We start from the raw sequence: 25477 nt of genomic DNA, 5'->3' as shown, positions 1-25477 counted from the left end.
TTCTTCTGAGTGAGTGGTTTGAGGAACTTTAGAAAGACAAGAGAAGGCTTTTGTAAATTACAGGAGCAGTTATGAATTAAGGGGAGATATCAAGTTAAGAAGGGAAGGTTTTTATCACCTACTGGATTAAGAAGTAACATTTTGCAGTTGAGTGTTGAGGGTCATCCAGAAATATCAGGGGCCAAGAGGCCAGTCAAAGGGCTAGATGTCATGCAGACAGCTGGGTAAGATGATGTGCTAAGTGTCAAAGAAGCGATAAATGAGCTATGATATGTGCTGTGGAGTGCGGACAAAACTGGCCAACGATTATGTTGGCTCTTCTGCTGTTGTATCAATCATCTTCTGAGGATTTCAACTTAGTTTAGTAGACTGTATCTCAAAATGGCCACAGATGTACATGGTGACTAAACTGGTTCCTTCGAAATTGAAAAGTGTCACATGATGTGCATGAGGAAGTTAGGACAAGTGTATCAGTAATTATAAACTGTGCATGAAAGAAAAAGGAATAGAATCCTTGTATTCACATTTAATGTGTGGACAATTTGTTTGCGTTAAATGACCAAATGGTGGATCTCAACGTTTATTTATGAAATGTAATGAATAAGCAGATGTGAGAATTGAGAACTGAAACAAAGTGTCTAAGTGTTGTGATGGAAGTCTTTAGGATAGTAAGAAGAAAAACATTTCTAACATTTTTTTTAACATCAAAGGCAGATGGCATATAGATAGTGTCAATTCTGGTGGAAGGTCATCAGTTTTTGCGAAGATTAGAGTAGGTCATGTGCTTTGTGAACACTGATGCAGACGGGTGAATTTGAAAAAAGCATTAGTATTCAAAGAGTAAGATTACCTAGTAGATTTTAGAATCACGTGGTGGGAGAGCTTCCCCTGCATTAGACATTTTATTGGGTTGGCTTTGTGTGGGCTGGTATAAATGCTGCATAAAGGGGAGGGGTGGGGAAGGGAGTGTGTGTGCGTGTGTATGTGTGATGAACCAAAGGAGTGTATGAGTGTCACGGAATGGGTGTGCACATGAGTTGGAGGTGGAGTAATGCACCTATCTAAGCAGATATCCACTAGTCGTTCTAGTATACTTTTCTGGAGAAAAATAAATCTACATTACTTACCTGCAGATCTCAGTCTATTTTTTGCTACAACCACAATGTCTTCAAGATAACTCAAGTGGTAGTGTGAGATATAACTATGTAGCGCGAAATACAACTATGGACTGGCTCATAGACAAATTGGAAGCTTTCCATGTCTGTTCAGTCAATCTGAGAAGACACAGGAGCCCGGTATGTTAAAATAGGAAGCAGTAAATGAAAGAATGTATGATAATCCGATATGAAAAAGAATTTATGGAAGACATCCGCAAGAGCGAGACATTAAGAGGCCGTAACTGGAATGGTATGCACAACCTGTTTATGCCACTACACTGTCTAAATGAAGGCTGACAAACATCAAACCACTGATGGAATTAATGCTCTCTAAACTAAGATATTCTTCTAAATGGCACACAGTTGTTCGCTCAAGTTCTCATGCAGGATGAGCACAGTTTACCTACTCTGCATGACATCAATGCTCTATCGTGGTCGTTTTGACCAAAGTATATATTTTCAGCGAGAATAGCCATGGTGTCAACAATACATGCAATTGTCTTACCCAATACTACAAAAACACACTCCTAGTTGGATTTGCAGCTACACCCTTTACAAAAATGTTATTTGGAGAGAATCAAGTTACTACATTTTTAACAAATATTGACACACAGGAAAAACACTATCACCCAGCAACACTGGATGTGGTACTGTTAAAATAAACAAATGGTGGCATGAAGCAAGCTTGAGGTATTGAATTTGCATTTTAAATACATGAACAAGGAAATCGCAGAAAAGCAAACACACACATCCCCCAAGTTTCCCAAGTCGTCGGATCCCAAGATTTTATTTAAACTTAGAATATCCTCACTAAAAACTAATATCATACATGTCCTTTTGATTTCGTGGGGGTATTTTATATCTTAACTTTTAAAACGAGGTGACGTGACTAACTTTGGGACTGAGTGGAAATACATTTCAGCTTTAATTTGTTAAAAGCAATGCTGACGCCTGACGATAGTGATGTACTCAACCAAAGAATTTACTTTACCTCAAATGACCTCCTCAGATCAGGCACCAGAGAAGTATCATCTCCCAAAGCTTGGTGTATAGCCTGCTTGATCTTAACTGATGAAAATTAGCACAGGGCAGCGCTGAGCCCGACTACCTCTACTTTTTTCCAGGACTTAATTGGGCCTGTGCTCTACTCACCTGGAGCCCCGAGGCTCATCCAAAAATGTAATTACTTCTCCATACAAACAGAACGTCTACAAACTAAATGAGTAGATTAGAGATAATTACTATTTCCACTTCCTTTTATACAACCAGGTACAACAATCCATGCACAAGCACGATAATTTTAGGGTGCCCTTTTAAATATGTGCATTATAGGTTTTAGTAAATCATGATCAAATGAATGCATAGCATTCCTAATAGACTAGTCGAATATTTAACATTTACATGAATGCAATTCCTAAAAATGGAAAAACATTTTAAAATATGCCGTATGACCCTTCAAATCAAATTTCGTCACTATGTGTAGGCACAAATGTAACCAACGTGATTTTTTTTTCCGCACTCGTTTAAGGCTAAATGTGTCTCAACAAAATAATGTGAAAAAATGTTTTATATGCCCTCAGTATGTGGAAGGGACTTGTATCGCAGCCGGTAAGCCGCACTAAGAAAAATATACTAAGCTATGTATAAAGGCAAGAGCTGCAAGCAGGCTGTCCCAGAAGACAAATGCTTAAAGACCGGAGAATGCACCCCGGGAAGCAAACGCAGGAGTCTTAGAAAGAGGGTGAAGGCGTGCTGGAAGTCAAGGGGCCATAAGGATGGGTTATCCATCAAAGCATGGGCAGGAATGAGAGTGCATCTGAACACAAGCACACATAGTAAGCAAGCACTTTGGCACAGGCATAGAAAAAATGTTTTGATGTAGCAAAGCATTTAAATGGATTTAATTATGTATCGAACAAATAAATAGAATGTAATAATATATGCCTGCCAACAACACCCATAAAGCATTGTTTCACTTTGAAGAAAGGACACACAAGAAAAGTTTTAAAATGTTGAGTTTTGATTATCTTTCAAAGGAATATGTGGGTCACAATAGTCACAGTGGGGTGCTTTATAGCCAAGGATTTGTATACCTCCATCTCACTGTGGCATAGGGTTTGGCTTGTTAAGTGTAGAGGACTATTGTTTAATTTTACTGCGGAGATATTTTGGGTATTTTATGGACGACTTCATCTTCGAGGAGTCTAAAGGTTCAGTTACAAGTGGCTGTGGAATTTTAAATAACATGAAGGCAAGGTAAACTGAGTTTTGTTAAACTGGCACAGACAAGTTAGGAATGGATTTTAGTTCCCACTTTTACTGGTGCTTACCAAAAGTGAAAATTGAAAAGGATGCATCCTGCAGGCAAACACAGAAAGATAGGGGGGGGTCTCGAAGATGCTCGTAGGGCTTTGAACGTTCAATGACGCATATCTAAACAATCACAACATTCCATTTATGGGCGGTAAGCACAGGAAAAAAACAGTGATGGCAATTGAGGGAAAGGGATGGCATTTTTGAAGGTAAACAAACGAATATGATGAACTATATTAAAGTAAGGAAATAAATGAGAGAGCATGCCCAAAAGAAAACTGAAGTGAAAAGATTTTGGGGAAGGTCGTATATGAAAGGAAATTGTTTAAATGAAGGGACATTTTCAAATGAAATGGGAGAAAGAGAAGGCATTCCCAGAGGAAAAGACAAATAAAGAGATCCCTGAAGGAAAGAGGAGGAACAGGTGGTCTTGCCTTAAAGTGGCAGGATGATGTAGGAATCATTTTAACAAATGACAAGAAAAGAGCAGCATAGCTTAAAAAAAAAAAAAAAAAAAAAAAAAAAAAAAAGGAGAGGACCGCATCCCTGAGTGCAACACGTATCAAGGAAACAGCATGAATAAGATGGTATCCCCTAAGGTAAGCTCCCTAAGCACCCCACAACTTTAAAATTAGAGGCAAATGTGTTGTGCATAATTCAAAATGTAGAAGTTCAGAACAAGGTTACAACTAGAGGAAGTTGCGTTGCCGAAAGTGTGCACAGAGGAATACCGTTCAGTAATTCTGCTCAATAAAAGCCACTGGAATTATGCAATCCTGTTACCACAGCGGTTTGTGTCTAATTATCGATTTGCCACAAAATGGTCTGCTACTTAATTATCAGATTTTAACAAACCAATTTGCTTCCGGCTCAAACTGATAAAAAGTGACTGTCACATTTGCGCAAAACGGTGGCAGGTCTTTTTAACGTGTTAGCTGGTTCTTGTTTATTTGTTGACTGCTGTCCTGGAGTGTTAAACTGATACTAAACAGGTGAAACTTTTGTTCATTGTTAACATGCATAAAATGAAAAAATGATGAATGCCACCAAAAACTGTGCCACATTACTCAGCATAATCTGCTGTTTCCTACGGCATTATTTAGTAAATCCTGCTGCATAGTTTGGCAATCCCATTGCATATTCCTGTGGTCATGCTAATAGTTATTTTGCCCTGTAGGAATAAAAATGTATAATTAGGCACAAAAACTAAATAAGGAATCGTTACTGTGCTTTAACAGTATTTCCACCAGGGTTTTAGGGTAGAGCGCAAAGCGCTCTGTCCCTGGTGTAATCTCTCTGTGGGCTTTTAACCACGCCCATCAGTTTGGTTGGTTTGTAGGCTTGCCTCTTAAAATTTGCTTGATTTAATTAGTAAGAGGCATGCATATATCATGCCTTTTCCGGTGTTTAGCCCTCCTCGAGCGCACCGGCCAACTACTAAAAACATATGAGGCTCCATGTTTTCGGTATGGTTTCTGGACTACTTTTTCTCTTTATTTCATAGGCAGCACGATCTCGCTGGGCACTAGTCCAGCGCTTTGCATGACATCGACCCTATTACATGGATAATTGCACTTTTGCTGATACATTTCACTGCGAGCGAACTTCTGTTTCCTTTTGTGTTTCTACTTTGCACTCATGGCGGCTGTCAGCTCGCTTAAGTGAAACTGTTTTTCTTTTCATGTTCACGTTATGTGCAAGAAAAGTCCGGTTAGTTATGGGAAACAGTTTTACTTTTCATTTTATGTGGCAAGAAAAAAGTCTGGTTAGGAGTTTACAACGCTAATAGATTTAACTCAAGCAAGCGCAAGACCCACTGCATTGCAAATGCTCGTTATACCTGGAGTTTCCAACTTAGGTTCTTGCTGTAAGAAGGGCATCAATTCAGTGTTGGGTGACAAGAAGTATCTGCACCTAAATTGGGATCAAAATTCTGTGAAAATTGCATACTCCGAGGGTTTTACCTGCAAGATTTCCGCCTGATAAAATATGGGGCAAATGTTTCTGGGTTGTGGTTTTCACATTCAGGACCGGGTGGGGGAGCAATTGGCATGTTACCCTTCATTCCGAAATTCTTGGTCAGGCAATTTGTGCCCGACTTAGAATGAGGGCCTCATACTTTATTTGGACTTATGTAGAGCTATGTGGGGTGCTATATGCAATACAAGAAGAAAATTTGTGAGAGAGGGTACAAGGCTAATATCCAAGAAAGAAAATGCAGGAAGAGGGACATTCCTCATGGATGTGCAAAAATAACATTTTCAAAGAAAACTGTTAAGTGTGCATTCATAAAGTAAACAAAAGTAAACAGGAACCCCTAAACACTCCCACCCACATCGCTGGACACACCCTCGACCCCCTCTTCACCTCAAGCAACCACATCGCTTTCAGCCACACCTCCGAACTCCACTGGACCGACCATCACTGCGTCCATTTCTCCTATAAGAAAATTACCGAGCAGCACCGCATCCATCTACCCCCCTACCGCCGCTGGGGCAAAGTCACCCAAGACCAACTGACCAGCACCCTCGTTAAAAACCCTCCACCCGACGCGACCGACCCGAGCACAGCCGCCATCAACCTCCATCAATGGATCCTCGACTGCGCCAACACCTTAGCCCCACTCAAGAAGCCCACCGCCAACCAAGGAAAGAAAAAACCAGCCTGGTTCACAGACGAACTGACCACCTCCAAAAGCCGTTGTCAGAAGCTCAAAAAGAAATGGATCCTAGAACGCACGCCCGACAACCTCGCCTCCCTCAAAGACGCAAACCGTGAACACCACCAACGGATCCGCGTCGCCAAGCGCGCCCACTTCACCGAACGCATCAACAACAACGCCCACGACTGCAAAGAACTCTTCAGCATCGTGAAAGAACTCTCAAATCCAAAAGCCAACGCCAACGCCATCCCGCCCTCCCAGAAACTCTGCGACGACCTCTCCACCTTCTTCCACCAGAAAATCGCTACCATCCACAACAGCTTCAACACCGGCCCACCGCCAGATCACCCCCCCCCCGACGTCTCCAACCGCGACTGCCGCCTCACCGCCTGGACCCACGTGGACGACGCAGAAACCATGGCAACCATGAACACCATCCACTCAGGCTCCCCCACGGACCCATGCCCTCATCATGTTTTCAACACAGCCAACGCCACCATCGCCCCCAAACTCTGCAAGATCATCAACCTCTCCTTCACTTCCGCCACATTCCCGGACAGCTGGAAACACGCTGAAATCCAACCCCTCCTCAAGAAACCCAAGGCCGACCCCAACGATCTCAAAAACTTCCGTCCGATCTCTCTCCTCCCTTTTCCAGCAAAAGTCATCGAGAAGATCGTCAACACACAACTCACCCACTTCCTCGAAGACAACTCCATCCTGGACCCCTCACAATCTGGATTCAGACGAAACCACAGCACGGAGACTGCTCTCCTCGCCGCCACAGATGACATCAGACATCAAATGGACAACGGCGAAACCTCGGCCCTCATCCTCCTCGACCGATCAGCCGCTTTTGACACAGTCTGCCACCGCACCCTACTGACCCGCATCCAGGAAGCCGGCATCCAAGACAAAGCCCTCCACTGGATCTCATCCTTTCTCTCCGACAGAACTCAGAGAGTCCGACTCTCCCCCTTTCGCTCCAAAGCCACCAACCTCATCTGCGGCGTCCCCCAAGGATCCTCCCTCAGCCCTACTTTGTTCAACGTCTACATGGCCCCCCTCGCAAAACTGGCCCGCCAGCATCACCTCAGCATCATCTCCTACGCCGAAGACACCCAGCTCGTCCTCTCCCTGACCAAAGACCCACTCACCGCCAAAACAAACCTCCACGAAGGACTAAAATCCATCGCCGAATGGATGAACAACAGTCGCCTGAAACTCAACTCCGACAAGACGGAAATCCTCATCCTCGGGCGCTCTCCTTCGGCCTGGAACGACTCATGGTGGCCCGCCGACCTCGGACCCCCACCCACCCCTGCCAGCCACGCAAGAAACCTCGGCTTCATCCTGGACTCTGCACTCACCATGTCCAAACAGGTCAGCACCGTCTCCTCCTCCTGTTTCAACACCCTCCGCATGCTCCGCAGAATCTTCAAGTGGATTCCAACAGAGACCAGAAAGATGGTGACCCAAGCCCTCGTCAGCAGCAGACTTGACTACGGCAACGCACTCTATACAGGCATCCCAACCAAAGACATCAAACGACTCCAGCGTATCCAAAATGCCTCCGCCCGACTGATCCTCGACATACCCCGCCGATGTCACATCTCCCCTCACCTGAGGGAACTCCACTGGCTCCCGGTGGAGAAGAGGATCACCTTTAAACTCCTCACCCACGCTCACAAGGCACTTCACAACGCCGGACCCTCCTACCTCAACTCCAGACTCAATTTCTACGCCCCCACACGTCAACTTCGATCCGCCAACCTCGCCCTCGCCGTCGTCCCCCGAATCCAGCGCAAGACCTGCGGCGGCAGATCCTTCTCCTTCCTCGCCGCCAAGTCCTGGAACTCTCTCCCCACATCTCTAAGCCAGACCCAGGACCTCCTCGCCTTCAGGAGACTTCTCAAAACCTGGCTCTTCGACCGCTAACTGCAGCACACCTCCACCCCCCCCCCCCCCTTCCCCCCAGCGCCTCGAAACCCTGACGGGTACATAGCGCGCTTTATAAATATCGTGATTGATTGATTGATAAAGGAAAGGGCAAGAAATGGGCATCTTTGAAGATTAGCGCAGAAAGAAGACGACATTCAGTGAAAGAAGACAAGACAGCACAGTCCGAGGATGGAAAGCGTAACCTGAGATAAATCCAGTAAGAAGCCCGAAAAACGGCACCATTCCACAGGTTTGTACTACTGGAAAGAATGGCAGGGGAAAATCCCTAGAAACAACAGGTGTGTTCTAAAAGGCATCCCTGTGTTTAGAGTGGGTTGAATACGATCTAATCTGGCATGCGTGAAACAGGAAGTTTTGTTGATAGATGTATGCCCGTAAAAAAACAGGTAGCACGGAAGGGTCTATTGGAAAAGAAGAGATGTGATCCCAGGAAGTCGTCCGTGCTCAGAAGGAACTAGAAAGTCGCTACTGGCATCAGTTTACGGTATGTTAGGACTGTGTATTCTGATGCATTCACAGTTCCTCAGTTGCAGGCTCTCTGGTGATGCTTATTGTACCCAGCAGGAGGCTTGACCTTATATCTGTGTTGATGCATCTAAGTAGCCCCGAATATATGGTGCTCTTCGGAAAATGCAGCCGTATCACTAGTGTTACCCTTTTAAGTCATATTGCACTTCTGCGCTCGCCTTCTCCTTTGGATTTCCACGGGAAAGTGGCACCGTGGGATTCTTGCAGCGTGAACCCTCCCTAGCGCCGGGTTTCATCGATACTCCCAAGCTTGGCAGCGGAGCTCTGCAGCAGCAGCCACTCCCAATCCGGGGGACTCGTGTAAAGAGCAATAGCTCCGGGGGGGAAGAACCACCATGTCACGGGAACCTTGAGAGGCAAGCCTAGGAGACAACCCCAGGGCAGTGCGGGGGAGGAGGGGGCATTAGAGCGCCTCCACTCGCTTCCGTGCTATTCCGCTCCCCTCCTCTGAAATACTTCATGATCTTGAATTTGGGTGACAGAACGCGAGGTCTGATAACCCCCCTCTCCCCCCAACATCGGACAGTTGCCCCTCCCCCGTGCCCCGCCCAGGCCTCATCCGGACGCCGCCGGACACCGCTCACATTCCTGCAGCGCGTTTCGGCCTCCGCCTTGTTCATGTCACGCGAAATCCTCCCCATCTATGGATCATATTGGCAGGGGGTGTCAGAAACCCGGTACCCCGCTCCGCTCCCCTCCCCTCACTCGGCCATGCAATACCTGCTGATCCCGCAGCCGCCGCACCGCTGGAGAGGCTGCTTCTTCCCTGCGCCACGGCAGAGCCCGTCTGTGTACAGCGGAAGTGACGTAAGACCGGGCAAGGACACGCCTAGGGGCGTGGGGAGGCCCGAGTGATGGACCGTCACCGACAGCGCCAAAACACAGTCTGTGATATCGCGCAGAGCTTGTCATATATACAGAGGTCTAGATTGTGTCGCCAAAACCAACCAGCCTGACAATACAGTGTACACGTTCCGTGTGTCGTACGAGACATCTCATGCAAGCAATGAGAACAGCTTCCGACCCACACTGGTTGGGTTTAAAATAATAACTATAAGTACAGTGCAGTGGGTCCATCAATCTCTGTCGCTGCTGCTTCTGGCCATGTTAAAGCGACGAGCTCACAACAGATAAACATAAGCAGAACTGTATCTCTGCACAGTAGATTTAAAGAAACTAACCAGATTGTACGTAATGCGCCGGAAGACACAAATCGCATGGTATAATAAAATGCTACTGAGGTGACTAAACCGAGGCTAAGGCCTCAGTGCTTAATTTGTAAATGAAAACGTGCCCGTGCCCAAAGCCCTCCTCTTAAACACGAGACTGCTGCAATTAAAAGTGCGAATATGGAATACTGAGGCAGCGTAATCCTAAAGCCATCTCGAGCCTCTTCAATCCATTTACAGCCACTCCCTGCCCCTTGAGCTCACTCTTGCAGCTTTATGCTTTCTACCATTGTGACGCTTTCTCGTTTTTCTCTTCCTCAGTGTTGCCCATGTGTGTCTTTTGCTCGCAGTAAATGTTTGAGGCAGACAAATAAGCACTGGCCCTCACAAATAAGTACCGGTGCTTAGCACCGGAAACAACAAGCACAAATTAAGCACTGTAAGGCCTAATAGTACAGCTGACATGAATACAACGTTTTAGCATCCTTGCCAACATGTGAGAAGGGTTAAAGAAAATAAAGTACATTTGGATTAGAGAAAGTTTTCAGGGTGAGAATGCTAATTTATTGATTTTAGCTTAGAAGGGCTGGAGGAATCACTTGACAAAATTCTGGATTGTAAGTATATAAGAATTACGGCTGTTTTGGGTAGAAATGCGAGTGCCCACCTGTAGTACGGGCAGGGTGATGCCCTGCGGCGTAAAGCGAACACGCATGCACGTCACTAAGTTACAGATAAGGAATGTGGACGCATTTTTCATCCTTGGCAGGAATCAATTGCTCACTGAGGCTGACGGACCTTTGGACCTAGTAAGTAGTGTGGTGAACTGTAGGAAAGTACCATCTTGCCTGGCATGTTACCCCCATTTTTCACTGTATATATGTTGTTTTAGTTGTATGTGTCACTGGGACCCTGCTAGTCAGGGCCCCAGTGCTCATAAGTGTGCCTGAATGTGTTACCTGTGTTATAACTAACTGTCTCACTGAGGCTCTGCTAATCAGAACCTCAGTGGTTATGCTCTCTCATTTCTTTCAAATTGTCACTAACAGGCTAGTGACCAATTTTACCAATTTACATTGGCTTACTGGAACACCCTTATAATTCCCTAGTATATGGTACTGAGGTACCCAGGGTATTGGGGTTCCAGGAGATCCCTATGGGCTGCAGCATTTCTTTTGCCACCCATAGGGAGCTCTGACAATTCTTACACAGGCCTGCCACTGCAGCCTGAGTGAAATAACGTCCATGTTATTTCACAGCCATTTTACACTGCACTTAAGTAACTTATAAGTCACCTATATGTCTAACCTTTACCTGGTAAAGGTCGGGTACTAAGTTACTTAGTGTGTGGGCACCCTGGCACTAGCCAAGGTGCCCCCACATTGTTCAGGGCCAATTCCCCGGACTTTGTGAGTGCGGGGACACCATTACACGCGTGCACTACATATAGGTCACTACCTATATGTAGCTTCACAATGGTAACTCCGAATATGGCCATGTAATATGTCTATGATCATGGAATTGCCCCCTCTATACCATCCTGGCATAGTTGGCACAATCCCATGATCCCAGTGGTCTGTAGCACAGACCCTGGTACTGCTAAACTGCCTTTCCCGGGGTTTCACTGCAGCTGCTGCTGCTGCCGACCCCTCAGACAGGCATCTGCCCTCCTGGGGTCCAGCCAGGCCTGGCCCAGGATGGCAGAACAAAGGACTTCCTCTGAGAGAGGGTGTTACACCCTCTCCCTTTGGAAAATGGTGTGAAGGCAGGGGAGGAGTAGCCTCCCCCAGCCTCTGGAAATGCTTTCATGGGCACATTTGGTGCCCATTTCTGCATAAGCCAGTCTACACCGGTTCAGGGACCCCTTAGCCCTGCTCTGGCGCGAAACTGGACGAAGGAAAGGGGAGTGACCACTCCCCTGACCTGTACCTCCCCTGGGAGGTGCCCAGAGCTCCTCCAGTGTGCTCCAGACCTCTGCCATCTTGGAAACAGAGGTGCTGCTGGCACACTGGACTGCTCTGAGTGGCCAGTGCCACCAGGTGACGTCAGAGACTCCTCCTGATAGGCTCCTTCAGGTGATGCTAGCCTATCCTCTCTCCTAGGTAGCCAAACCCTCTTTTCTAGCTATTTAGGGTCTCTGTCTCTTGGGATTCCTTAGATAACGAATGCAAGAGCTCATCCGAGTTCCTCTGCATCTCTCTCTTCACCGTCTGCCAAGGAATCGACTGCTGACCGCGCTGGAAGCCTGCAAAACTGCAACATAGTAGCAAAGACGACTACTGCAACTCTGTAACGCTGATCCTGCCGCCTTCTCGACTGTTTTCCTGGTGGTGCATGCTGTGGGGGTAGTCTGCCTCCTCTCTGCACTAGAAGCTCTGAAGAAATCTCCTGTGGGTCGACGGAATCGTCCCCCTGCAACCGCAGGCACCAAAGAACTGCATCACCGGTACCTTGGGTCTCCTCTCAGCACGACGAGCGAGGTCCCTTGAATCCAGCAACTCTGTCCAAGTGACTCCCACAGTCCAGTGACTCTTCAGTCCAAGTTTGGTGGAGGTAAGTCCTTGCCTCCCCACGCCATACTGCATTGCTGGAAACCGCGACTTTTGCAGCTACTCCGGCCTCCGTGCACTTCTGGTGGAAATCCTTTGTGCACAGTCCAGCCTGGGTCCACGGCACTCTAACCTGCATTGCATGACCTCCTAAGTTGTTCTCCAGCGACGTGGGACTCCTTTGTGCGACTTCGGGTGAGCACCATTTCACGCATCCTCGTAGTGCCTGTTTCTGGCACTTCTGCGGGTGCTGCCTGCTGCTGAGAGGGCTCTTTGTCTTGCTCGACGCCCCCTATGTCCCCTGACGCAATTTGCAACATCCTGGTCCCTCCTGGGCCACAGCAGCATCCCAAAACCCTTACCGCATGATTTGCAGCTAGCAAGGCTTGTTGGCGGTCTTTCGGCGGGAAAACACTTCTGCACAACTCTCCACGGTGTGAGGGATCCGTCCTCCAAAGTGGAAGTCTCTAGCCCTTGTCGTTCTTGCAGAAATCTATGCTTCTACTGTCCAGTAGCAGCATCTCTGCACCCACAGCTGGCATTTCCTGGGCATCTGCCCATCTCCGACTTGCTTGTGACTTTTGGACTTGGTCCCCTTGTTCCACAGGTACCCTCGACTAGAAATCCATCGTTGTTGCATTGTTGGTTTGTGTCTTTCCTGCAGAATTCCCCTATCACGACTTCTATGTCCTTTGGGGAACTTTAGTGCACTTTGCACTCAATTTTCAGGGTCTTGGGGTGGGCTATTTTTCTAACCCTTGCTATTTTCTAATAGTCCCAGCGACCCTCTACAAGGTCACATAGGTTTGGGGTCCATTCGTGATTCACATTCCACTTTTGGAGTATATGGTTTGTGTCGCCCCTATCCCTATGTGTCTCCATTGCATCCTATTGTAACTATACATTGTTTGCACTGTTTTCTAATACTATTACTGCATATTTTGGTATTGTGTACATATATCTTGTGTATATTTGCTATCCTCATACTGAGGGTACTCACTGAGATACTTTTGGCATATTGTCATAAAAATAAAGTACCTTTATTTTTAGTATATCTGTGTATTGGGTTTTCCTATGATATTGTGCATATGACACTGAGTGGTACTGTAGGAGCTTCACTCGTCTCCTAGTTCAGCCTAAGCTGCTCTGCTAAGCTACCATTATCTATCAGCCTATGCTGCTAGACACCCTTTACACTAATAAGGGATAACTGGGCCTGGTGCAAGGTGCAAGTACCCCTAGGTACTCACTACAAGCCAGTCCAGCCTCCTACATGAACCATCAACAAAATGTCAACACCCCAAACATTTTAGACACCATGACCAATGTGCAACTCCAATCAGGAAAAATGTTAAAAGATTTATTGCACCCACAAGCTCAAAGTCATAAAGACAGTGCACCAGTACGTCCCAAAGCAGGCCCTGCTGTACCGTCTTGCCACTGAGGAGGAGGGGTCTTGCAGCACTTGAAAAGCATTTCCCTCCACGTCAACGCAGGACTGACTCTGCCATTTGACACTCTCCTCCTGGGGAGGGACTACGACCCCCATCAGGCCCTGCGCTTGAAAAGCGATTCTCAGCACCACAGTGCAGGGCGCTCTGACACTGCCATTTGACATTCTCCACAACCTGCTGGGGTGGAACTACATACTCCAGCAGGCCTTGTTGTACCGTCTTGCCACTAAGGAAGTGGGGCCTTGCAGCGCTTGAAAAGCGCTTCTCACCACCGCAGCGTGGAACACGCCTAGGCATGTGCCCAGGCCAAGAGCGGGCCTAATGTGCCTCAACGAGGCCATCACCTTTGGTTTTGCTTTTCCTTGTCACTAGTAACCTGTGAGTACTTATTGCTGAAGAACTAAGAGGGCACGGTACAACTAATGCACTAGGAATGGTGAAACAGAAGTTATTGGGGGGCCAAGGAAGCCTCTCTGCATGGCACCACTCTGGATTCTTTTTTTGGTGCGTGCTGCCAGGGTTATTGACAATGAGATCATGTTGGCAGAACGCCACCTAATGATGGGGATGGAAGAATCTATCACGCTGCCCATAGAACCCCCCATGTTTTAGAGACTGTCCACATAATGAAAATGGCCATATGGTTGGGGCAGAGGTTGTTTCTTAAGATTTGCAGGCCTCCCAGCCTTCGCCCCAACCATTAATAAATTGGATGATGCTGTGTTATTGCTTCGGAGTTCATTGGACAGCGCCAACGTCCGGGAGTGGTTAAACATCGGGGAAATGGTAGGAAATTATGGTATTGAAGAGGGTGACACTCAGGTTGGCCATTCATCTTCCAGCCCCTGCAGCACTATTTCCCCTTCCATCAATAAAAGGGGGCCTGACATTGGGACAAGAGAGCCTCAGAACGAGGGTGCACTAAGAGGCTGTAACGCTGCATCTGGTCAACTCGATAAAAAGGCAACTGTTGGTTTGGAAGAGTGGCGTCAGTGCAAAGGCACAAAAAAGGGGTTCCAGCTCTGTATCTGGTGAACTGACCAAAAAATCCATAAGATGGCAGTCTTGCCCTAATCAGGTTACATTGGACCCCCCCCCCCCAATTTTGCCCCTATGTGGCCATTCTACTAACTTTCCCCGATTGTTCCATAATAATGAGGAGTCGATGGACCAGTTGAAGAACAAAGTCTGCTATTGGTTATCACAAAACACTGATTTAAGTAACATTTATTTTCAGGATATTTTGTTAGAAGGGTTAGATGGGTTGGCCCATCGCCCAAACATATAAATGGAAACTGTATTGTGGTGAATTGTAGATAACCTAACCTTGCAGAACGACTGATTAACTATGGTGCTAAACTTTATTGGAAGAGTATGGGACATGGTTTTGGTATTGTTCCCCTGGTATATTTTTACTGACATCTCATCCCCCTCTTACCCAATAGTTGGATGTTGTTCTTCCCGGAGCAGGTTTATGAAACAACCAAAATCCACAATTGCAATAGGTTCCAGCCATCATGGACCTTAAGAGCTTAGATTGACGCCCGATGGGTGCTACCAAATGTCATGTGCTGGCCCAAGTTGAGGCTCCCCAAAGTACATATGGCGAGGACAAATATACGAACAATGGCACCATTATTCAGCTAAAGAACTTATCCCAGCCCCTATCATGCCCAAAGAGTAGTTGTAGATTAAACAGGAACAAGGCTGTAGGGAGACTTTTAACTCAGGGTATAGTCCACCGGCCTAGGGATTTCCTGCAGATTAAGGCAGATGATCAATATTTTAAAGTGATACCATGGAATTTTGCTGGATTAAGGTCTAAACTGAACGATCCAGAATGGGGTGAGTTTATAGACAGGTATCATATTTGTTTATTTCAAGAAACTTGGACAACTCAACCAATTTTTAGGGTGGGTTTCACCAATTTCAATGTCCAGGCTAGACCGTCACCAGCAGTTCGCCCAGTGGGAGGTTTACTAATTTGGGTAAATACAAGTTCGGCTTGTAAAACTCGGATGATAAACATCAATTCAGCTGATATTTTGGAACTTGACACTGAATCATTGGGAGGGAAGTTTGTAGTAAGGCTGATGAATATTTACAATCTCTTTAATAGTTTCAATCAGGACTCTGCTACACTTTTGACTTTGACTAATTTCCTGGAAAATATGGATAGAGAGCATTACTGCATTTTAGCTGGAGACTTTCATGTGTTGTATGAGCCAATACATTTTATACAAGATCTTGTCATTGAGAAAGAGGCAGCATGGGGCATACACACATTGCATATTCCCCCTCTTAGGAGGAAATGCTCAAAGGTTGCCCAGTAAGTTGTGTCCCTCACTCTAGCCTACGTTTTATTTACATGCTTGTAATTGTCGGACGATCGCAGATCTAGATGCATCCTTTACTTTCAAAAGGACAGTCAGGGGCATAGTCTAGGACAGACTATAGTATGGTTGCTCTGGACCTGTGTCCTAAGGTACATGATATGATTGTCATAGATCTGATAGTGATCACAACACTTTGGTCATGAATTAGTTGATATCCCCTATCTAACTACTTGCTGTGATGTTCCGGATCTCCCTATAGTTTCCTCAAATAATGACAGGAGGATAAAATGGCCTTTTGTAGAATCTGATAGGGAGTCAGTATTTACGAGAAAGTAACTTTGACTTTAACCACGCCTGAGAATATTGAGTTAGATAACTCAACTATTATGAACAACTTCCTTAATTTACTTACATCCATAAGGGTACATTTGTGCAGACAATGTCACAATGTCCCAGCTAGGCAGAAAGATGTGCTGTTGTACAACAAAAACTTTAAGTTGGTAAGATCAGTTTTGATCACAGATGTGAAGAGTGGTAATAGTACTGCCATAGCAGAGAGAAGGAGGGCTTACAATACATCACAGTCGCACGCCAAGAAATGTTGGGAGGAAGATAATTGGCGTGAATTAGCTAGCATGCCAAAAATAAAAAAAACAGCCAGTTATGTTGCCATTTGTTGCCCAAAGGGGTATTGTGCACTGTCAAGGAAGAGGACTTTTTTATACAATCTCAGCTATGGGAACAGCATTTCTCCAAATTATACTCAGGGGGAGAGGGGGGATGGGATCAAACACTGACAGAGAAGTACAACATAAATCTAGATTTAGAGGGAGAGGAAACTGTTAACTTTATGTTGGCTGAAACTATAGCTGATATTGGTAGTATGAAAAGGGGCAAGGCACCAGGACTCTATAGAATCCCCAGAGGCTTCTATTGTTCAGAGCAAACTATTTGGAGCTACATACTTAATATAGTTTTTAACACTATCACCCGTGGTGGAGAAATACCAGGCACATGGAAGGGTGCTGAAAAATATCCCAATTTATAAGAAAGGGGACCCTATAAATTATTGACCAATCAGCCTGATAGATATTGCACAGAAAGTTTTTAGTAAACTCATTTTGACACAGATGTAAATGTGGATCGAGGATAACAGGGTATTATCCCATTTGCAAGCTGGCTTTAGGGCACATAATAGTACCTAAGATCAGGTGTTTCTTCTTGTACTGAATGTTTGGAAGGCTGTTGTGATTGGGAAGGAGCACCTTTAGGTTGTGCTTGTGGATCTTAAATCTGACTGTGATTCAATCCTGCAGGACAAACTGTGGGTTGCTCTAAGGGATGCTGAGATGCAACTTATAGCTCACCTGCATCAAGGTAACTATGCACAAGTTAGGTGGGATAAGGGTAATGAGCAAACTAAGAAAACTAATGTTTCTAATGGCGTCCACCAAGGCTTCGTCCTAGGCCCAATACTGTTCACCTTATACATAAATGGGCTAATTACTGCAATTTATGACTGTGAAAGTGACCCCCTTAAATTAGGGAGCCGACTAATACCAGAGCTTCTCTTTGGTGCCGATACACTGTTGATCCCGAAAACACAAATAGGCATTCAGAATGTACTAAATGGGTTAGCTAATGTATGTGATAAATTTGGCCTGGAGATCAACTGTTCGAAAACGAAATGTATTACTTTTCAGCCTCATCGATCATTTAAACGGAACCTGAGGTTGGGATCAAAGATTCTTGAGCAGGTTAAGGTTTTCGATTACTCAGGGATTAGATTGTCTAGCAATCTGTCATGGCCTGCCGAAATTCAAAAAAGGCAAATGTCATTGCAACATAGAGGCAGTGATTGCTAAAAAATGAAAGTGGTCTGTTTTCCGCCCCATTTCCCCCATACTTGAAATCTATCAAGGTGGAGGGCTTGGTACAGCCCTACGCGGGGCCAAATTGTGGGGGTTTGGAGCAAACAACGGAATTAGAGTTGGCTGAGAATACATTTATAAGATCTATATTAAACCTACCACTAAGCAAACGCTGGTCCTGGTACATCTTGACCTTGAATTGAGAATCACTACCCATATTGCTGTCTTAAAAGTCTTAGGCCCTCATTATGATATTGGCGGTAAATCCCATTTACCGCCACGCTGACTGCCACCAACTTACTGCCACCGCCGCAGATATCTGTTCACCATATTATGACACACATGCACCAATCCGTCAGTATTCAGCCACAGACACAAATCCACCACACCAATGGTCAGTGATAAACTGGCAGTATCAAAAACGACACCGTTACACCAACACAACTACGCCCATTACATTATGACCCACGAATCACCACGGCGAACACTCAACAGCGGTAAACCACTGTCGGTACATACTGCCGCGCTCAAAATAGACACACACAAACAAAACACCACCACATTGGCCAATTCAAAATACACACACCTGACACCCAAACACACACCGCACCCACACACCCACACCACTATAAAACACACACCCACATTACCCACATCCCTTTACAAACAACAATTACTGATAGAAGATTGACACCAAGACCACTGACACAACTCGAGCGACACACTATTCACACCTATACACCACTCACGCACCCCCCATCACACACCCCAACACTTTACCCAACACACCCTCACCTACACACCTCACACAACACCCATGGCACCACAAAGACACCAATGCTTCACAGAGGAGGAGCTAAGGGTCATGGTGGAGGAAATCATCATTGTAGAGCCACAGCTATTTGGAGCACAGGTGCAGCAGATATCGATAGCTAGGAAGATGGAGCTATGGCGGAGAATCGTGGACAGGGTCAACGCCGTGGTACAGCACCCAAGGACTAGGGATGACATCAGGAAGAGGTGGAATGACCTATGGGGAAAGGTAAGTTCTATTGCAGCAAGACACCAGCTCGCGATCCAGAGGACTGGCGGTGGACCCCCACCTCCTCCCCCACAACTAACAGCATGGGAGGAGCAAGTCTTGGCAATCCTGCATCCTGAGGGCCTGGCCGGAGTAGGAGGATGACTGGACTCTGGTAAGTCAACTCTCTACTACTACTACCCCCCTACCTGCATGCCATCACATACCCCCATCCTCACCATCACTCTCATCACTCCACCACTTCCCACACACCCCACCATCACATCTCACTTATCCCAATGCCAAGCCCTGCATGCTCTACCAATGCATGGACACTCCTCACAGCCCTGTATGGACACTCATCACTAACGCATGCACACCATAGAGAACTAACAATCCCACCATACACCATCATACACAAGTGAAAGCTGCCAGGACATATACAACCAAAGTGGCCAAGCCACAGATGCACAATATGTCAGACACAGAAACCATAACACATTATTTACATCCCCACAGGTACCCCAGCCAATGTCAGCGGAGAGGAGGTGCCAGCACTTTCCTGTCCCCCAACTGAAGACGTCCACAGTGATGACAGCAACTCTGGATGAGCAACCTGGCCCATCAGGGACCTCTGGACAGCCAGTTACCCAGGTCCAGTCACACACCACCACAGAGCCTCCCCCATTAGAAAACACCACCACAGCACCCGCACAATGTACCCATACCTCTGTCCCCAGGACACATCAATCAGCAGTGTGTCCACTTCTACAGTGACCCCAGGCCACACCTCATACCCAAGACAATCAGGGGTCTGGGGTCAGTGGCAGCAGGCACACGGTTCAGGGGACAGAGGCACAGGCCAACAGGGACACTGGGAGGACTGCTGAGCGCCAAGGGGAGGACAGGCCCAGGGAACTGACTCTCCAGGAGGCACTTGTAGAGATCCTGGGAGCATATCAACATTCCCAAGACACGATGAGCCAGATCCTGGACAACGTGCAGGATAACAGGCGGCTGCAGGAGGAACAGTACCATGGGATCAGGGAGGACTTGCAGGCCATCAACAGTACCCTGGTCTCCATAGCTGGGGTGCTGACAGACATGGGCAATATAATAAGGGAGTCAGTCACACAACAGCGGGCCCCTGCCACTAGCCAGACATCTAAATAGCCTTTCACCTCCGCTGCCACTAGTGGACAGGAGGCCCCGCTACAAGACTCACAGGCCACCAGCACCCCTCCCCCTGCAGAAGGAGAACCACCCCGCAAACGTTCCCTGTGATCCAGACAGAAGCTAGAGACACTTGCCAAGACCCCCGCCAGGAAATTAGACTCTCCTGATTGTCACCCTTGAACTGCCATTGCTCCCCTTCCTATGTCCCCTTGGACAATGCACCTGTGCTACAAACAGACTGGAACAATACCCTGGACTTTCCTCCCTCATCACCCCAGCCCGTTGCACTTGCCCCTCTATATTTTAGCACTTCAATAAAGATCCTTGGAAAAAAAAGAAGCCTGGAGTATGTCATATTTTCAATTATGTATTCATTGAAATAGGTACAAACATTGCAATTCAACTGTACAGAAAATGAGCATAGATTAATGACCTGTAGCTGGCTGCAGTGATCACACCAGGTGTGTATGTCAGATCACCAACATCTGCAAAATGAATTGCCAGAGGGTACAGTAAGCGGGCATAGAAGTGGGAAATAACAGCATGCCAGTGCCACAGAAATTCAAACAAAGGTAAATAAAATGTGAAGTAACACTGTCTTACCTGTGTGTCATTGGAAGTACTGTCTGATCACTGATGTTCTGTCCTCATCCTTATCCTCTGCCTTCTCACACTCACTGTCCACAGGGTCCATTGCTGCCACACGGGCATCCCCAGCCTCCTGCAGAAAAGGCACATGGCGTCTCAGGGCAAGGTTGTGCAACGTGCAGCATGCCACTACTATCTGGCAGACCTTTTTGGGTGAGTAGCACAGGGATCCACCTGTTTGATGGAGGCACTGGAACCTGGCCTTCAGGAGGCCAAAGGTCCTTTCTATTATCTTTTTGTTTCACCCATGGGCCTCATTGTAACGTTCTTCTGCCCTTGTCCTGGCATTCCTCACAGGGGTCATTAGCCATGATAGTTTGAGGTAGGCAGAGTCACCTGCAAATTTTGAGGGACAACATTTAGCCACACACTATCCCGTATGGCCCACACCATACCCATACACCAACATATAATGGGTGGGAACCAGGACTCACCTATTAGCCACACTCTGTAGCTGGGCCATCACATTTGGGATGCTGTTATTCCTCAGGACAAAGACATCATGCATTGACCCAGGATACTTAGCATTGACGTGGAGATGTACTGGTCCGCCAAGCACACCATCTGTATGTTCATAGAGTGGAAACTCTTATTATTTCTGAACACCTGTTCATTCTGACGATGGGGGGACAAATGCAATATGTGTTCCATCAATCGGCCCAATTATGTTGGGGATATGTCCCATTGCATAGAACTTGGCCTTCACTGTGGCCAAATCTTCAACCTGGGGAAATACAATGTAGCTGCACATGTGTTTAATCAGGGCAGACAACACTCTTGTTAGCACTATTGAGAACATTGGCTGTGACATTCCTGCTGCCAAGCCCACTGTCACTTGGAAAGAACCAGTTGCCAGGAAATGGAGCACTGATAGAAATTGCACAAGAGGGGGGATCCCAGTGGGGTGACGGATAGCAGATAACAGGTCAGGCTCCAATTGGGCACACAGCTCTGTGATTGTGGCCGTCAAGTCTATAGGTGAGGATAATGTGCCTGTCCTCCATTGTTTCCAAGTCCACCAGGGGTCTGTACACGGGGTATGTCTCCATCTCCTATTCATCCGCAGTGGTAGCAATCTATTGAGCAAAAGAGTGAGGAGCCGGTCACAAACTGAACAATGGAGATACAACAGAACTTTGCATGCTGTTAACTTGTAATGGGTAAGTGTGATTTGTCCAGTATGTCTTAATTTCACCAGTGGCGCAGCAAGTTTCCAGGGCCTACCCCTCCCCCCCCCCGAAATGGCATCCACCTGTCCTATGTGGAGGAACAGCTGGAAGTGAGGTAATTCCACTGACGTTGTGCGCCATTGCGGGAACCGCCGTGTAACTCCTCATTGGTTAACCTTGGGCCTAAAGGGTTACAGTGGGCAATGGTGATCCACGCCGGTGGTGACGGTATGCACCTCCGCGGACGTGACCACCATTTTCTATCTCATCCCTCACTTGCTACCTGAGCTTCAACAGGAGAGGACCTACACTGCACGTGCTGCTGTGACCTGTGTCTGGAACCTACTATGGCCTGTGTGACTGGGGAAAGGGCCCCAGCCTTCACTTCGGCGGAGATGGAGAGAGTGGTGGATGGAGTCCTACCCCAGTATGGACTGCTGTATGGGCCTCCAGACCAACAGGTGAGTACACCGTGGGCATGATGCACGTGGCATGAATGCATGGAGTAGTGGGTGTGAAGGCCTTGTATAAGGGGGGGTGGGTAGATGTCCTCTTGGCGGCATATTGGTTGTGTGCAGGACCATGTGTGTGTAAATGGTGATGTTAAAGTGTAACAGGCAGGACTGTTTGATTAATTCCATTTTCCTGTGTGTATTGCCTCTGCAGGTCAGCACCCATGAAAAGAAGGGTAGATGGCGTGCCATCGCCAAGGACGTGCAGACCCTGTGGGTCTACGGCAGGCGGAGCACCCACTGTCAGAAACGGTGGGAGGACCTGAGAAGCTGGGCACGGAAGACGGCGGAGGCCCAGCTGGGGATGGCCTCCCAACGAGGAAGGGGTGTCCATCAAACCCTGACCCTCCTGATGGCCCGCATACTGGCGTCGGCCTATCCTGAGCTGGATGGGCGCTTGAGGGCATCACAGCAGCCACAAGGGTGTGAGTACATTACCCATCATTACAACTTACGCATGGTAGGGTGGTATCCGGGTGGGGGATGTGTGTCAGTGGGTGCCCCTAGGCCAGGCCTGACATTGCACCATAGGTCCCCTGGTGGCTAGGGTTCAGAAGGGAAAATCTTGCAACCTAGCTCGTAGACATCTACTGCTGGTCAAGGCTGCCTGGGTCCCAGGTGTAAAGCATTTGGCTGTGTGTGCCCCTCCCCATGCCTTGGCTGCTGTTTCTCTGGTAGTGCTATGGCATATGTTCCCTCTGTGTGAGGGTGCTATGTACACCAACAGTGGTGTTGGTGCAGCCATTGACCAAGTGTATCCTTGGTCTCTTCCCCCTCCTTTTTGTTTTGTCACCCTGTCCTTATGTGCATTAGCATCATCTAATGGAGGAGCAGAGGCACCGGCGACGGAGGGAGCTGCATCCCACAGGACCGAGGAGGCAGAGTCCACCGACGGTGAGGGCACCAGTGGGATGGAGGGCGAGGGGATCACCACAGTGGGGACTGGAGGGGACAGTTCTGACACAGATACCTCCTCTGATGGAAGCTCCCTGGTGGTGGCAGACACCTCTGTGACCACCGAGCTACAGGTACAGTCACCACCCTCCCATCAACCCCTCATCCAGTTGCCCATGTCCGCTCACCCAGGAGGGTGGGCATCTCCTTCGCCCCAGGCACCTTAGGCCCTACCCCAGTTAGCCCTGCTGCCCTAGGTGAAGAGGCTATTGACCTCCTGAGATCCATCTCTGTAGGGCAGTCAACCATTGTGAATGCCATCCAACGGCTGGCCACCCAGATGCAACAGACTAATGCATCCCTGGAGGGTATTCACACTGGCTTAGCGGCCCAACAGAGATCGATCCAGGCTCTGGCCTCTTCTCTGATTGCAGCCATTGTCCCTGTTTCCCTCCCCCAACTTCCTCTTCCCAGTCCCGTTCTCCTCAACCCCAACCCATCCCAAGCACACAGCCAGACAAGCATGCACAGAAGACAACACAAAAGAGCGGTACAAGCAAACACAAGCACCACACTTCATCCCACAGGCACTAACACAAACACCATCCAGATGCAGACACACCAACATCCACTATTTCCACTGTCTCCCACTTCTCCTCCTCCTCCACCTTCCTCCCAGTTCAATCTGCACTCACACCTGCATGCACTACATCATCATCCACTACCAGCATCATCACACACCAAGCAGAACACACACCTCACTGGCAGACACCGCCACAACAGCCATGCATGCGTCCCCTGTGTCCTCTCCCACTGTGTCTGACCCCCCCCCTAAGGTACACAAACGCAAGCACTCAGACACCCAACAGCCATCCACCTCACAACAGAATCCAGCCCATGCACCTGCACCCACAATCAGCAGACAGACACCTCCAACAACCACTCCCTCTTCCTCCACTCCCATTCCTTCTCCCTGTTCCTGCCCCAATGTCCCTAAAAAACTATTCCTATCCACCATTGACCTCTTCCCTCCCCCTACCCCTCCCCCCCTGCACCTATGGGAGGGTAGGAAGAACCCATCCAAGCACCTCAGCCACCCAGTCCACGGGCCCAGTCATCACCACACCCACTTGTGGTGGAAAAGGATCCAGGCCACATGTCCTGAAGGTGAAGGAGCCTGCATCAGGCAGCCTCAAAGGAAAGGAGTCTGCTCCAGCTGCCTGAAAGACAAAGGAGCCTGCAGCAGCTGCTAAGAAGGGAAAGGAGCCTGCCCCAGCTGCCAGGAAGAGCAAGGAGCCTGCACCAGCAGGCAGGAAGAGCAAGGGGCCTGGGGCAGGAACTGTGACGGAGCCCCTACCACCAACCATGATTGTCCAGCCGTCCAAGGTTGCAGGGGATGGGCAGGAGCCTCCCCCCCAGCAGCACCACCACCTCCAGTGAGCGGCCATCTGAGGTTGCAGGGGATGGGCAGGAGCCTCCTCCCCCCCAGCAGCACTACCACCTCCGGTGAGCAGCCATCTGAGGTTGCAGGGTATGGGCAGGAGCCTACCCCCACCAGCAGCACCACCGCCTCCAGTGAGCAGCTGTCACCGCTGGCAGACGGTATGTAATCCTGCCTCCATGGGCTGCTGTGCGGCCTGCCCCCTGCAAATCCAATGGGTATGACACCTGACTGAGAGACTGTGACCCTGCACTCCTCAGGATCAAGAGCACAGGGCACGATGCCCCCTCCAAAACCAGTGGGTAAGACACCCACATAACCAAGACTCCCCAGGATCAAGAGCACAGGGCACGAGGCCCCCTACAGAACCAGTGGGTAAGACACCCACATACCCAAGACTCCCCAGGATCAAGAGCACAGGGCACAAGGCCCCCTCCAGAACCAATGGGAAAGACACCCAGTCCAGAGACTGTGGCCTCGCACTCCCCATGACCAAGCACAGGGCATGTTGCCCCCTCCAGAGCAAGTGGACAAGTCACCCACTCGAGAGACTGTGGCCTTGCACTCCCAAGGACCAAGCACAGGGCATGGTGCCCCCTCCAGAACCAGTGGGCA

At 48.0% G+C, this 25477-nt stretch overlaps 1 protein-coding gene across 1 annotated transcript in view; it reads right to left on the bottom strand.

Moving 5' to 3' along the window:
* GARRE1 (granule associated Rac and RHOG effector 1) overlaps positions 1 to 9426 on the bottom strand; it is a 506156-nt gene extending 496730 nt beyond the window's left edge. The window contains exon 1 of the mRNA XM_069216464.1: positions 9343 to 9426. The gene's annotated coding sequence lies outside the window, so the exon portion shown is untranslated. The remainder of the gene's footprint in view (positions 1 to 9342) is intronic.
* Positions 9427 to 25477: the final 16051 nt, after the last annotated feature.

Source organism: Pleurodeles waltl, chromosome 12 (genome assembly GCF_031143425.1).
Source record: "Pleurodeles waltl isolate 20211129_DDA chromosome 12, aPleWal1.hap1.20221129, whole genome shotgun sequence".
In the NCBI taxonomy this organism is placed as follows: Eukaryota; Metazoa; Chordata; class Amphibia; order Caudata; family Salamandridae; genus Pleurodeles; species Pleurodeles waltl.
This window is presented reverse-complemented; position numbering and strand designations above follow the sequence as displayed.